Genomic DNA, 14,489 nt, shown 5'->3' on the forward strand with positions numbered 1-14,489 from the left:
CTGGTTCTGCTCACTTCATTTTGCATCAATTGATGTAAGCCTTTCCAGGTTTTTTCTGAAACTATCATTTTGTCATTTCTTATAGTACAATAGCATTCCATCACAACTATATATCACAACTTGTCAAACTATTCCTCAATTGATGGGCATCAAGGGAAACATTTCTTTAAGAGAATAGGATTGACCATTATAATTCTTTTTTTTTCAACACAGTTGCTTTAAATTTTATTTTACTTAATCCAATTTAGTAGACAATTAACGTTTTCTACCAACTCAGGGTGCAGAAACTTTCACAGGCTTCACTATTTTTTGTTTAGGTGCAGGCTTTGTAGGAGCCTTAGCAGCAGATGCATATGTCTTCTTAGTCGCCTGCTTAGCCTTTTTTGCTTCCTTGGCAGCCCTGATGGCTTGTTCTCGTTGGGCCTTCAGAACTTCAGGTTTCTGGTTCCTCTTGGCCATTATATCAGCAAGAGAAGCCCCAGTGATGGCCCTCTGGAATTTAACAGCCCGGCGAGTTCTTTTCTTTTGAATCTCTTCCTATTGTCCCTTCTTGTGTTTTCTCCTACACAGTACAATCCAATTGATGTGCCGGGGGTTCCTCTTTGGAATGAATGCAGACTCGCATTTTGCATTCAAAAACTGGAAAACCTTCCTGTCCGTGCGGGGGTAGCGCCTCCCGTGACCCAGGTAGATCTTGTACCCGCTGAAGCTGCACAGCTCCACCTTCGTGGCTGCAAACGGGAAGAAGATGGCGAAGAGAAAACCATTATAATTCTTTTGCCTGTACGCGATGAACACCAGGGTCTATCCAACTGAACTATGTGAGATAGAATTGAAACCAAAATTTCTCTGTGATATTACATAAATGGTAAGTCATAATGAGATGATTAATCATAGGATCCAGAGTGGGATAGAGGCAAGTCATTCAGAAAAAAGGGATAGCTCGTTAAAAGATGATTAGAGATATAGAAAAGTCATGCTCTAATGTGTTTCTGTCACTAATCAGCTATATAACCTTGTGCAAGTTAGCTAGTTAACCCCTGTGGGTTTCCATTTCCTTATGTGCAAAATAAGAGGGTTGTACTAGATGATGCCTAAGGTCCCTTTCAACTTGAAGAAAATATAGTTCTTGGTTCCTCTCCCTTCTGTGAAACAGGTAGAATTATATTGGCAGCTACTTCTATTCTGTGAAGAAGTTTAAAAAAATTATGACTTTGCTTTCACCAATACAATAAAGCATTTTTTTCTAATGAAAAGATGGGGGCAGCTAGGTCATGCAGTGGATAGATCACTGGCCTTTGAGTCAGAAGGACCTGAGTTCAAATCTGCCCTCAGACACTTGACACTTATTAGATGTGTGACCCTGGGCAAGTCACTTAACCCTATTGCCTAGCAAAAAGAAAGATGAGCACACTTTAAAAACTCCTATAGAACATTTAGGAAAAAAGAGGAAATTTACTCATCAGTGTCTTAATAATGTTAAACCTAACCTGAACTTCAGTAAAATTTATATTTTTCTCCCCTCCACACTTTGATGTTTTACAAGTTTCAATGGAATGGATAACAATTTGAAATACATGCATGGTCTATTTTCGAAATTAAAATTTTAATCCATGGTTATAGAACTTTTGTTTATACCCAGAATAAAGTTAAGCCTACAGAATCTTTGGTTCTTTTTCAAGGGGTAGAATAGGAACAAGAAAAGTTGTTTTAAGTTAGTCAGTCAGCTAGTATTTATTAAGTGCCTTCTATATGCCAAACACTATGCTAAGAATTGGGGATTCAAAGAAAGGTAAGAACAAAATAAAACAAAAAGCCAGTAGCTACTCACACAGTATAATTTGGAAGACAATATGCACAACTATGTACAAATAAGTTATATATGTATATGTATATGTATTTATATATATATATATATATATATATATATATATATATATACATATAATGAATTATGGCTAATCTTAGAGGGAAGGTATGAAAATTAAGGAGTACTGGAAAGGTTTCTTGCAGAAGCTGAAACTTGAAGGAATCTGGGGAAGCCGGGAAGGAAAGATTAATAGGAAAAATGTCATAGACATGGAAGACCACCAGTGAAAAAGCTAGGATTCAGGAAATGAATGTTATAGGCAGGGAATAGCAAGAAGGCTAGTTTCACTGGATTGTAGAATAAGATGTAAGAGGATTTGGAAAGGTAGGAGGGGTCCAGGTTATAAAGAGCTTTGAATACTTTGGCGAGAGGTGATAGTAGGAAATAAAATATCTTTGGCATGGTGTCTTGGGATTTGAGCATAGGCTTGCAAAGAGCGTGGACCAGGCCCATCCAGGTGTGCCTTCACACCCAATTCATTCTCTACCTATGTCTGTGGATTTGGGTCAAGAACTTGCAGGGGTGTGCTGGCGCCAACTCTGACCAATTTAAAATTTTTCAATGTGAACATTTAGCCCTCAAAAACATCAATCATTACAAATCAGGGCTTGATTTATTGGGTTTTTTATTGTCTAAGTTTAAAAAATGTCAATTATGCAGATTAAACTTGAAAGTGTACTCACTACCTAGATTAACTCAGTCAAGTCACTTCATTGTCTAAGATCAAATAGCTAGAGCTGAAAATGACCTTACATCTGGCTTCAACCTCATCAGTTTACACAAGAAAAAGCTGAGGTCCAGGCCGCATAGGTAATAAGTAGTAAAGCTCAGATTTGAACCTAGGGCTTCTATTTGAATCTAAGACCTCTATTCTCAGACCCAGTGCTCATTCCCCTGCACCAAATTACCTTAGCCTTCCTTACCTACAAAATGAAGGTGGCAAATTTGATGTTCTTCTCCAAGGGTCCTTTCAGTGCTAATCCCTTTGTTTTTTTAAAATTTGTTTTAAGAGCACACAGCAACATTATGACATTATAGTTGTTGAGCTCTTAGTATCATCATTGGGCTATGTCTAAATATGATATGAAGTAAAAGTAGGTAAAAGTATTTTAGGCTCTTGTTGGCCTGCAACTGAATCTTTGGCAATCTGTCATTCCCCCCACCCCAGGTCTGTCTTTATACCTAGCAGGCAGGGTGTTCTTTTCCAATTAATCATCTGAAATGTGTTTCATTCTGGAAGCTGACCAAACTTGCAGACTTTAAGTGAAGGTTTTCCTCCAATCCCCTCATCTTCAGGCCTTTTGCTTTCCTTCTAAATGCATTCAGTCATAGGACATGTGTAGTACTGTGAGCCCAGGTGTTCATACCAACCTCAATTCTGTCTAATACATATTTATTGAGCTTCAGTCCCAGAGATGCCAATCTCTCCTTCTCACTCAGCTCTTTTACATATTTCAGTAGAAGGCAGAGCAGTCTGAGAAAGGAGCAGACAGACATTAAAATTACCAAACAAGATTGTCACCCAGAGTATCCACCTTTTGCCATGCACATTCTTGGGGAAAGCATACCAGAGGCAATATTTTTTTGTACCCTCAGTCACTCTTTTTTTGCTGTACCATTGTCACCATTTCACTTGTATAAGAATTATAGACTTAGAGCTGGAAGGGACTTTAGCAGTCATAATGTCTAGACCCTTCATTTACCCAATAAGGAAAATGGGGCACAATCAATGATTATGCATTTATTAAACATCTGCTATATTCCATAAACTTCTAAGTGCTGAGGAAAACAATATCAAAAGGAGATGGTGCCTAAGTACCATTTTCAGGTGTGTGTGTGTGTGTGTGTGTGTGTGTGTGTGTTGTGGGGAAGGGGGAGGGAATAAGTCAATACAATGTGGTTACAGTCAAGCAAATATGGGATATAGACAAAATAAAAATAAAGTGTATTTTAATAGGGGGAGTTACTAACACCTAAGGGAATTTGGAAGGATATCTTTCCACAAATAGTACTTGAACTGAGCACTGAAGGAAAGTAGGGGTTCTAAAAGATAGAATTAAGGGAGGACGATATTCCAGGCATTGAGGAGGACCTGCACAAAGGAATATATGTGTGAGATGAAATGTTACATATAAGAAACAGGAAATTGACCAATTTGTTTGGTAGAGGGCACATAAGAAGGGACAAGGTATAAGAATCTGAGAATGGAATCTAGGTATTTGTGTATCATCCCAGAGGCAATAGCAAAGTATCGCAGCTTCTTGAAGTGGGAGTGAAATGAAGTGGTCAGACCTGTCAATTTGACAATTATCTGGTGGATGCATCAGAGAGGGGAGAGGTAAAAGTTAGAAAGACCAAATAGAAAACTATTGTGATAGTCCAGACAAAAGGTGAAGGAGGCCAGCACTAGGGTGATTGTTTAAGTAGAGTGAAGGTGACAAACTTCAGATGTCAGGGAAGTAAAATAAATAAGATTTGGCAACCGATTAGATACAGAGGGGGAAGGACAGTAAGTAAGAATGAACATTCAAGTATGACTGGAAGAATGGTGTTGCTCTGGATAGAAATAGAGAAGTTAGGAGGAAAAGTAGGCTTTGGTGGGAGAGATAATGAGTCTGGTTTTAAACAAGAGTACATAATAGGGATCAATTACAAAGGATTTATCAAGGAAGGTGCTATCCACCTCTAGAGGAACAACTGATAAATAGAAGTACATATAGTGTTTTGTGTGTGTGTGTGTGTGTGTGTGTGTGAAATGGTGGCCTTCTCTAGTGTGGGGTGGGGAGGGACAGAGGGAGACATCTTGGGGCTTAAAATTTAACAAAAAATTTTAATTTTTTAAAGAGTTCTTGACAGGGAAAGTGACTTACCCAAGGTCACATAAGTAAATTGCAAAGCTCAGATGGAAGCAAGTGAACCAATTAGATTGATCATCAAAGTCCCATAAGCTAAGAACATCCAACCTCAATTCTCTCCCATTTCAATCACCATCAGTAATCCAGCAAATAGTTAATTCATTTCTATGAATTTTTATGATATGACTCTAAGCAAACAAGAAAGAAGAATATACCTACAGAGGACAATAGGAATGTTGAGTCAAAAACAAAACAGCAAAACCAGAAAAAAAAAATTCTTGGGAAAAATATTGGTGTCTCCAATATAACATTGGTCTTTCAAATGGATAGGTTCCAGGAACTTTGAATCTTATGTGTCTATCTGGCTAGGATATATTGGCTGTATTGTCATTGTCACAAAATTAACACCAGTCACAAAATACTCCATAAATCTGTGGATAAGAATTGTCCTAATTTTAGATTCTTGACTGCAGTGGTCTTTGGTTTCAATGAAGTTTGCTGCTGGTGTTGCTGTTAAATCTGAGATCATTTTTGTTGTTTTTGTTTGGTCAAGAGAATGGGAAGTGAGTAGAAGACAGGCTAAAATGCAGCAGGGGAAAATAGATGAACTGCAGAAACAGGTGGCCACCACTTCAGACCTTACACTCCAAAGCAAGTTGCAGAACTCAGTGGTGGTGCCAGTTCTCTCTGAAAGGTCAAACAGATTCACACTAAAATGTATGTGTATATTTCTCAATGTTTAGACAAGAAATTGGGAACAGACGGAACCAGTTAGAGAAGAATTTCCAAAGGTTACATTCAAAATCGGTTTCCTTAAAAAGGAAAAAGAAAAGGTGGGGGGGGGGAAGGAAAGCAGTGAAGAGGAATATCTTCTGAAAACAGAGTGCCTCAGATAAGGCATTAAGGCTAACTGGATATTATGCAACTTGATCTAATAAAAGGGAGATGGAGAGAGAGACATTCTCTAAACATGTTTCGACTGCAGATGTTAAGACGGCTATAATTGTTCCTTTTAGGAGCGCATTAAAAAAGTCTGTGAAACTGCTCATTGTAATGATATCCATGACAGGATCCCTGCAAGTCCCCAGCTGGAGGCCATCACACACACACCTCTTTAATAGACAGCACTGTGTGTGCAATTAACACATTAATTTATGAAGTAAACAGAGACTGGGACTTCTTCGACAAGCATGCACCCATTAAACAAAGGGGAAAGATTCATATGTAGAGTCCCACTGGAGCCAACAGAGGGTGTTCCAGGAGAGACCACAGACTCTGAAGTCAGATAAGAACTTTCCTTACTGAGATTTCCTGGCTACATAGGCCTCTGTTCATTTACCCACCTGTGTGAGTTTGTTACCTTCCAGATGTCAATTACTTTCAATTAGACACCTTTCAGATTTAGGAGGGCTGATGAGATGAAACAAAAAACAAAATAAAATTTATATTACAAGGTTGTTGTTGTTGTTGTTTTTTTCCTGATGTACAAAAAAATCACTTCCCCAAGTGTAAACTAGTTGGATATACGGGAAATTAAGCAAATATAGAACACATTTCAAAAGCAATTTGATAAAAGCCACAGAAGGTGGAGATTAACGCAGCTATTCAAGTTTGCGAGCATCATAACATTTCAGACAACCATCTGGGTCTCCTTTACCAACTTAGCTAAATCAATTATGTGTTATGTCTGAATGAGAGAGCATCATTCAGAAGTGAAACTTCAGATCTGGAGGGAACTGCTAGAGGATTCTCACTTGTAAAATGTAAACTCATTGAGAGTATGGATAGTTTCTTTTCTTCCTTTTTTTTTTTTGTTCATGCAAATGGTCAAATCAAGAAGCATTTATCAAGTACCTACTAAGTACCTACTATGTAGTACCTTGTTAAGTGCTATAGAAAGGAAGACTTAAAAGACAGTTCTTGCTCTCAGTTTATAATCTATTGCAATTTATAATTAGTTTAGAATCTAAAGGGGGTAAAAATAATACATTACTCTACATGGTAGTTGTGAGGATCAAGTGAAATACTGTTTTATGCCTTGGATTATGTAAAGGGCTATCCTGTGTGAGACAGATTTAGATTTGTTCTCCTTGGCATCAGAGAGCAAAACTCAGAGGAACTAGTAAAAATTACAAAGAGGCAAATTTCAGCTCAATGTAAGGAAAATCTTCCTGGAAAAAAATATGGAGCATTGTGAAAATAGAATAGACTACATCAGAAAGTTGTGAGTTGCTCTTCTATTAGAGGTCTTAAAGCAAAGGACTAATGATCCCTTCTTAGGGGTGTCATAAAGGTATTCCTTGTCCAGTTGTTTAAATAATCTCCGAAGTTCCTTTCAATTATGACATTCTGTGAAGATATGAAAAATAGTTTGCAATTGTAAGGGTAATATATAGTTTTAAGCTATTAACAGGCTCCCATAATCAATGAACTCATCATCAAGAGGCCAGAGTACTTACGGCTGATGAGTCTCCCATTGCCAGGACCCTACTTGAAGCATTTCCAATATAGTAAAGCCTGCCAGAACTCAGGCTCCATTGATAGTCTTCAAAAACTTAGGCTCATCGCCATACCACAATGAGGCATCTGAATAGGACTACAATAATCATAATCATAATCATAACCACAAAAACTCAACAAACAATATGTTGACAAAGATAGCCAAACCATTCATCTTCTACTGAAAGCCTTCCCCAACTCCTTTTAATCCTAGAGCTCTAGAATTATTTCCCTCTCTTAATTATTTACTATTTATCCTATATGTACTTGCTTTGTATACATTTGTTTTCATACTGTCTCCCCAATTAGATTCAAGCTTCTGAAGAAAGAGACTGTTTTTTGCCGTGTTTTGTCTTTTTGTCTCCCCAGCATTCAGGACAATGCCTACATAGAAGGCACTTAATAAATGCTGATGCATTAATTGATTTGTTTACAGAAACAGAAGGGTTTCTGATTATGGTATAAGATCAGATCGTTGCTCTCTCAAAGCTTTGGAAAGGTTGTCCTGAGGGTACCCAGATTTCTTCATTGATATCAATTTTTGAAAGAGAATGGTAGATCTATGCAACCTATTACTGCAGGTGGAGAAGCATTTAGCATGAAAAACCAGCCAGAAATATATACCAGAAGATTACTGTTCTTTGGAAATTAGTAAATAACACTTACCCATAACAAAATTGCAAACTTCCAAATAGCCCTCATAATTAAAAAAAAAATACATTGCATTGCATGATCTCCCATATTCATCCCAGCATAACACTGAATCATCAATATTTAAGAAAAGTATTTTTCATAGATGAATACTTACTGAATGCTTGCAACCTTCAAACTATGTAAGTGAAAAAGTTCTGAAAATATAAAGATAAAGCAGAGGAAATCAAAACTATGCCAGAACAAGAGAAAGTAGATATCATTCCTATAATTTTATTTGCTACTGTAGTTGTCCGAAACGTATTTTAAAAGAGCCTTACATCAATGCTTTATTAAATTATAAAGGGCAATCATTTTATCCATCTGTTGAATACTGAGCAAAAACCCCCCCACATTTCTAAGAGAGCAATTGTCCCTTAACCGTTTCTATCTGACATCTTCAAAAACAAGAATGAAAACCATAATGATAACAGGGTAAAGATTTCTAATTTTAACTTTTCTCTATTTCTCCCATTACACCTCACAAAGAAGACACAAATAATAATGACTAGACCTTTGCCTACAAATAAATGCCTGAATTACCCCTCAGTTATTGTGCTAGTGCTAGAGAAAGGTTTGCAGATTGGCCAGCAGTACATAGACAGATATGGGGAACTGACTGTGTTTTAGAGAAAGGTCCTGAAGATTGTACCTACCAGTTAGGCTCAGCTATAGACAAAGTTAATAAAAAGGATGTACTAAAAATGACAAGATAGTAAATTGGAAGTGGTGGCACATGTGGGTGAGAAAGGCTGTAGCTGTCATTAGGCTGAAAGTTGCATTAATTTTACTAAAGAAGGAAACTTACTAGGTGAGACCTTTACTAGTTGGGGAGAGAGATAGGTGGCATGATAGATAGGGCACTGGACCTGCAGTCGACAAGACCAGAGTTCAAACCCTGCCTTAGATACTTACTGTGTGATGCTGGCCAACTCTCTCTCCTTATCTATAAAACAGGGATAATACTAGCACCTACCTCTCAAGGTTGTTGTGAGGATCAAATGAAATAAAATTTCTAAGCTACTTTGCAACCCTCAAAGTGCTATGTAAATGCAAACTATTATTATTAAATGCTAGCTATTAGCTCTGGCCCTGAAGAGGATTTTCTCTATCTTAAAGGGCCAAGTGACATCTTCCCAATAAGTATGCCCACCTATCTCCTTGATTTCATGAGGTAGCCTTCCTGGGGTCATTAATTTTACAAATATTTATTAAACTTTTACTGTGCACAAAGTAATACACTAGGCCTATGAGATCCAAATCAAAATAAAAGGGGCCCCTATTAAAAAAAAAAAGCTTACTTCTTTCTACTGTGGAGAATCAATATTTACATGGTAAGAAAGTACAAGCTAATTTGAGAAGGGAGCTAAAAGGATGAGAAAAGACTTCCCATAGGAGATGATACCCAGAAGGAAGCTGAGTATTTTGAGAGAAATGGAAGTCCACTCTGCCAATGAGTGACCAGACTGTGCAGTCACAGATGTGAGATACAGAATGTGGAGTTGGAGAAATCAAAATTAGGCAGTTTAACTGAGTGTATGAAAGGGAATAATGTGAAAGAATGAAAAAGCTGGTTGTAATCAACTGATAAAGGATTTCAAATAAAAGGCTTTAAAATCAAGCAGAGAAATGTATATTTTTATCCTAGAGGCAATACAAACCAATGAAGATTCTTGGATAAGAGAGAAATGGGCAGAATTGAATTTTAGGAAGATATAGTTATTGTTATTTAGTCATGTCCAAGTCTTTGGGACCCCATTTGGGGTTTTCTTGGCAAAGTTACTGGAGTGGTCTGCTGTTTCCTTCTCTGGCTCATTTTATAGATGAACTGAGTGACTTGCCCAAGTCACATAGCTAGTAAGTGTCTTAAACTGGATTTGAACTCAGGTCCTCCTGACTCCAGGCTTGGCACTCTATCCACTTTGACACCTAGATACCCATCTAGGGCAGTTATTATGTGGATAATGTAATAGAGGGGAAAGAGATTGGAAGCACAAAGACCAATTGGGAGTCTATTCCAATAGTACAGAGCAGAAATGATGAGGGTCTCAACTGGAGTGGTCATTGTGTGAATGGGGAAGAGGAGACAGACATGAGAGATGCTATGGAATTAGAATCAAAGACTTCACAACTGTTTAAACAAAAGTTGGCTCGGAGGAATATTGGGAGAGTGAAGATTGAAGACGGCTCTGAGGATTCAGCATGACTAAAAGGGTGGTAGTAACCTTAAAAGAAATAAGGAAGTCTGGAGGAGAGGCAGATTAGGGAGAGAGGGTAATTATTTTCCTTGGGAATGAGGCATGCACATAGAGCTATCTAGTGGTCAGTTGGATACATGACTGGGATTCAAGAGAGAGAAGAGGGCTAGGCTAGCTACATAGTCTTGAATTCAGGATAATATTACTAATAGAAGCTGAGATCGCCAATATAGATGGTTCAGAAAGAAAAATATGTTAAGGTGGCTCAGAACAGAGGTATAGGGGAATATTCATGATTGGGGGTGAAACAAATGATAATATAGCAAAGGGTAATGAGAAGGAGCAGTCCAGCACAGAAGAAGAGAGACGGGAGAAAACAGTACCACAAAAACATAGGAATGAAAGAGTACCCAGGAAGAATGGGGGTGCTTCACTGCTTGATAATGTCAAAAGTTGCCAAGAGCCCAGGAATCATGAGGATTGAGAACAGATTATTAAATTTAACTAAATTTAACTAATTTAACTGACCTGAAAAAAGAAGTTTTAGCACAGGTTGGGTTCAGAACGCAGTTGTAGTGTTAAGAAAAGATTTGGAGGTGAGGAAGCAGAAATTTGGTTATGAAAGAAAGGAAAAGCTTCACTGGCTTGAGGGAGCAGGAAGGGCCAAGTGGAGTGGCTTGCTTGTTTGTTTTTTTAATGGATGGAAGACAGCCAGGCATCAATCAATCAATCAATCAGCCAACAAGTCTGTTAAACACTTACTATGTGAAAAGCACATAGTTGTTTTACCTTCTGGGGATACAATTTTTTTAAGTGATCATAGAGCTGGAAAAGATCTCAGAGATCATATAGTGCAATAGCCCCATTTTGCAAATGAGGCCTACACATTTTAAGTGACTTACCTAAGTTCATAGGCAGCAAGTGTCAAAATGAACCAGAACCTTCCCTAAAGCAACCTGTATCCTACTGACGGTGAATAAGGACAAGTTCCAGAGAGTGATGATGGCCAAAGAAGCTAGCTTTGATCTAGTTAATTTACAGGGATTATGGGCAAAGCCATAGAAGAGTAGATTGTTATGAACCTAGGTGGCACAGTGAATACAGCACAGTCCTATAGTCAGGAGGATCTGAGATCAATTCTATCTTCAGACACTTACTAGCTGTGTGACCCTGGACAAGTTGCCTATAACCCTGATTGCCTCAAAAAACAGTCATTGACTTGTTTATTTTTTCCCTGGGCAAGAAGCTGAAAGTGGGACTGGGGTTGTGTTGGCAAAGCAAATGTTGAGATGACTAGCCCCTCGTGGAAGCTGGATGGAATGAAGCACCATCTGGAGCCAGCCAGTTAGAGATAGCTGAGGAAAGGCTTGACCAATCATACTCTAATCCAAGACAGTTTTGCTGCCAAGTCTCAAAGCTGATTAGAATAACTCCCCAGTGGGTGGCATGTTTGTAGGTAGTTGTAAAGGAGCCAGGAGACTAAGAAGAGATTGAAGATGTAAGAAAGTGGTGGAGGCAATGGTGTGCTCGTAAATGTTTAACAACTGGGGGGGTGCAGGATTATAGTCCCAACACTTTTAAATTTAATCTGCATTATTCATGGTTTCTCCTTCACTTTCTTAAGTCTAGTCAATCAACAAAATAATAAATCAAGCCCAGATTTGTAGCTTTTGCCAATTTCAGAAGGGCAAATTCTTAAACTGAAAATTTAGCAACTGGCTCTTGTATGAGCTGGCCCCAGTACACCCTTGAGTGGAGGCAGGATGGAATAAGTTCATGGAGGAGTCAAAAGGAATCAAGAACAGAAGAAGAGGGTTCGAATGGCAAGAGAACAACCACCTCTTTATCACAGTATGGATCTAAGGAGGTTCCTTGGATTCTACTCTTTTGTGAAGCAAAGTGTCAGGAAAAAAGTAGAGCTCTGGAACTGAATAGAATTCTGGGGAAAGGCTTCCCTAGTCTGCTTCTGTGCCAGTTAGTACCCTTGGGACAAGTTGAAGCTATGTGTGAATTATTAGTGCTTTTCTCCAAGCCTTCAATTTCCCAAGATATTTAGGGGATCCCCCAAAAGGGAACCAAACTGATATAATTGGTCAAACCATCCTTTTACATCATGGTAAGCAGATAATAAATAGAAAAAGTATAGATAGAGTATGTAAGGTTATTGGAAGCCGCAGAGCAGTAGTAACAACAGGATTGAGAGTCATGGATCCCTCTCTCCTGGCATATTCCTGAGTCTCTGTATTAGTCCAGGGTTGTAAGTTATTATTATGGAATCAAGTTGTCAAGGGATTATGGTATTCTATACCCAGCCTCGAGCTCCCTACCTGAGTATCCTAAGTTTACTGTATACCCTCACCCTCGGTCCTAAAAAAAAAGGGCTACCCTATTCTAGGGAATGTATGATAGCGAGTTTTTCAACTATTGTTCGTTTTTGTGGTCTATTTCTGCATGAGCACTGAGCTATGATTCTTCCTTCTTTATATATGAATAAATGAATGAATGATAGGCCCTGAAATAAGTGAATGATCTCTAGCTCTTTCTAGTTCATAAACAGTGCCTAAAGTTAATAATTACTCCCACTTCTCTAGATTTTTTATTTTTTATTTTATTTTTTTGGCTAGGCAATGGGGTTAAGTGACTTGCCCAGGGTCACACAGCTTGTAAGTGTTATGCATCTGAGGCCCCATTTGAAGTCAGGTCCTCCTGATTTCAGGGCCAGTATTCTATCCACTGAACCACCTAGCTGCCCCACACTTTTCTAAATTTAAATCCATAATCCCACCTAGGCATCTATAAGGGAAATGACCTTCCCATCTTATATTTTTACAATTTACAATACAATTTTTACAATACAACAGACATCTTTCAAACTTCTAATCAATCACTTCTATTCTATCTACCAGGCTTTCAAAACCCACACTAGCCTTCCTACAATTATTTTCTATTCCTCTGTCATTGCAAACAACGTATAACCTAAGTGATCTAGTTAAATGATGTTTTTACCTCTGTGTCACCAATGACAATTGTCGTTGAGTATAGTACAAATGGAAGTAAACCTATAATTTTGGTATCATTTCACTAACAATAGGAAATGAGTCAAATGCAGCATGTATTTGAATTAAATATAGTCAAATATATCCAACCTTACTCCTGTGCAATAGACTTATACTGTTGAACATTTTCAGAGCAATTAAACCTGCTTAAAGTAGTAAGAGACTGGATCTGTTAGTTATACTTTGATGAATCAGTGATTTATTTTGTGTATCTACTTATATAGACTGCTGTTACTCCACATCTTATCATCCATATATATCTTATATGTGTCCTTCTAATCTCCCATAGTCATTATCTTGTCTGATTTGCCTGATGTATGGGTCACTTGAATGAGGAGGTCCAGATTTCTGTATAGTCTCTCATTGGTATTTATAGTGAAGCTACCAGTATTGATAATGATAAAATGATGTGAAACACTTTTGCTATTTAAAAATCACAATTTTTTTGTAGCAAATGTCAATAACTAATTACAAGGATTCGGATCAGTAGCAGACACCACTGAGATAGTTACTGTTCTTTTTTTAAATTAAAAGTGACTGTATTGCTCTGATTAATGTGAATAATGAATCCCATGAAGTGATCTCACGTATACAAATTTGTACTGTTCAAAGTTATAGTTATATAAATATGGTTATTGTTTCCAACTCAATGGAAATATGCTGTTTGAATTTAAATAATGTGATGAGTGCATGAGATCTATTATTTGAACTAATTGTGACCTAGGTGTATCTAAAATCCTTTGGGATTTGCTTGGAACTACATGTGTTAAGCAAAAGTAGCCGTTCTGCTATGGAAAGTCTGTTTCCATGTGAAAACCACAGTGGAAAAACCTTTGGGTCCTTTCTACATAGCTCTCAGTACAACATTTAGTTCTTTAAAAGTTGAAATGAGGTTCATGTCATCCATCATAGCAAGTTCTTTACACATTGTAGGAGCTCACGGGCAATAATGAAAATCTGGATAGAAAGCTACTGTTTCCTCTTTAGGATTCTTCCCCTGTCTGTGATGAAGGTGAAGACATTAAGACATCAGCACAATTTTGCCGTTGTGTATGGGTCCATATGATCTTTATCTCTTAACAATTTCTTTGATTCTGTGGTGGTCTGCATTACCCTTGCTATTTCAAGCTGTTTTATATCATTCCTAGACATTCACCCTTCTTAGATTTAGCTGTAAATCATGTCACAGAATCCTAAAGTTATTTCATTTATCTAGATCCTAAAGTATGCATCTATTTCTTGTTTCACTAAAAATAGCTCTCTGATTTTTAATTTTTATAACCCGGTAGTGCTGATTTTTATGATTCTCCTACTTTGTCGA

General features: G+C 37.7%; 1 pseudogene; it reads right to left on the bottom strand.

Annotated features, from left to right (window-relative positions):
- Positions 1-255: 255 nt before the first annotated feature.
- LOC110212785 (large ribosomal subunit protein eL24 pseudogene) overlaps positions 256-14,489 on the bottom strand; it is a 33,245-nt pseudogene continuing 19,011 nt past the window's right edge.

This window comes from Phascolarctos cinereus, unplaced genomic scaffold, assembly GCF_003287225.1.
Source record: "Phascolarctos cinereus isolate Bilbo 61053 unplaced genomic scaffold, phaCin_HiC Scaffold_726;HRSCAF=1367, whole genome shotgun sequence".
NCBI lineage: Eukaryota > Metazoa > Chordata > Mammalia > Diprotodontia > Phascolarctidae > Phascolarctos > Phascolarctos cinereus.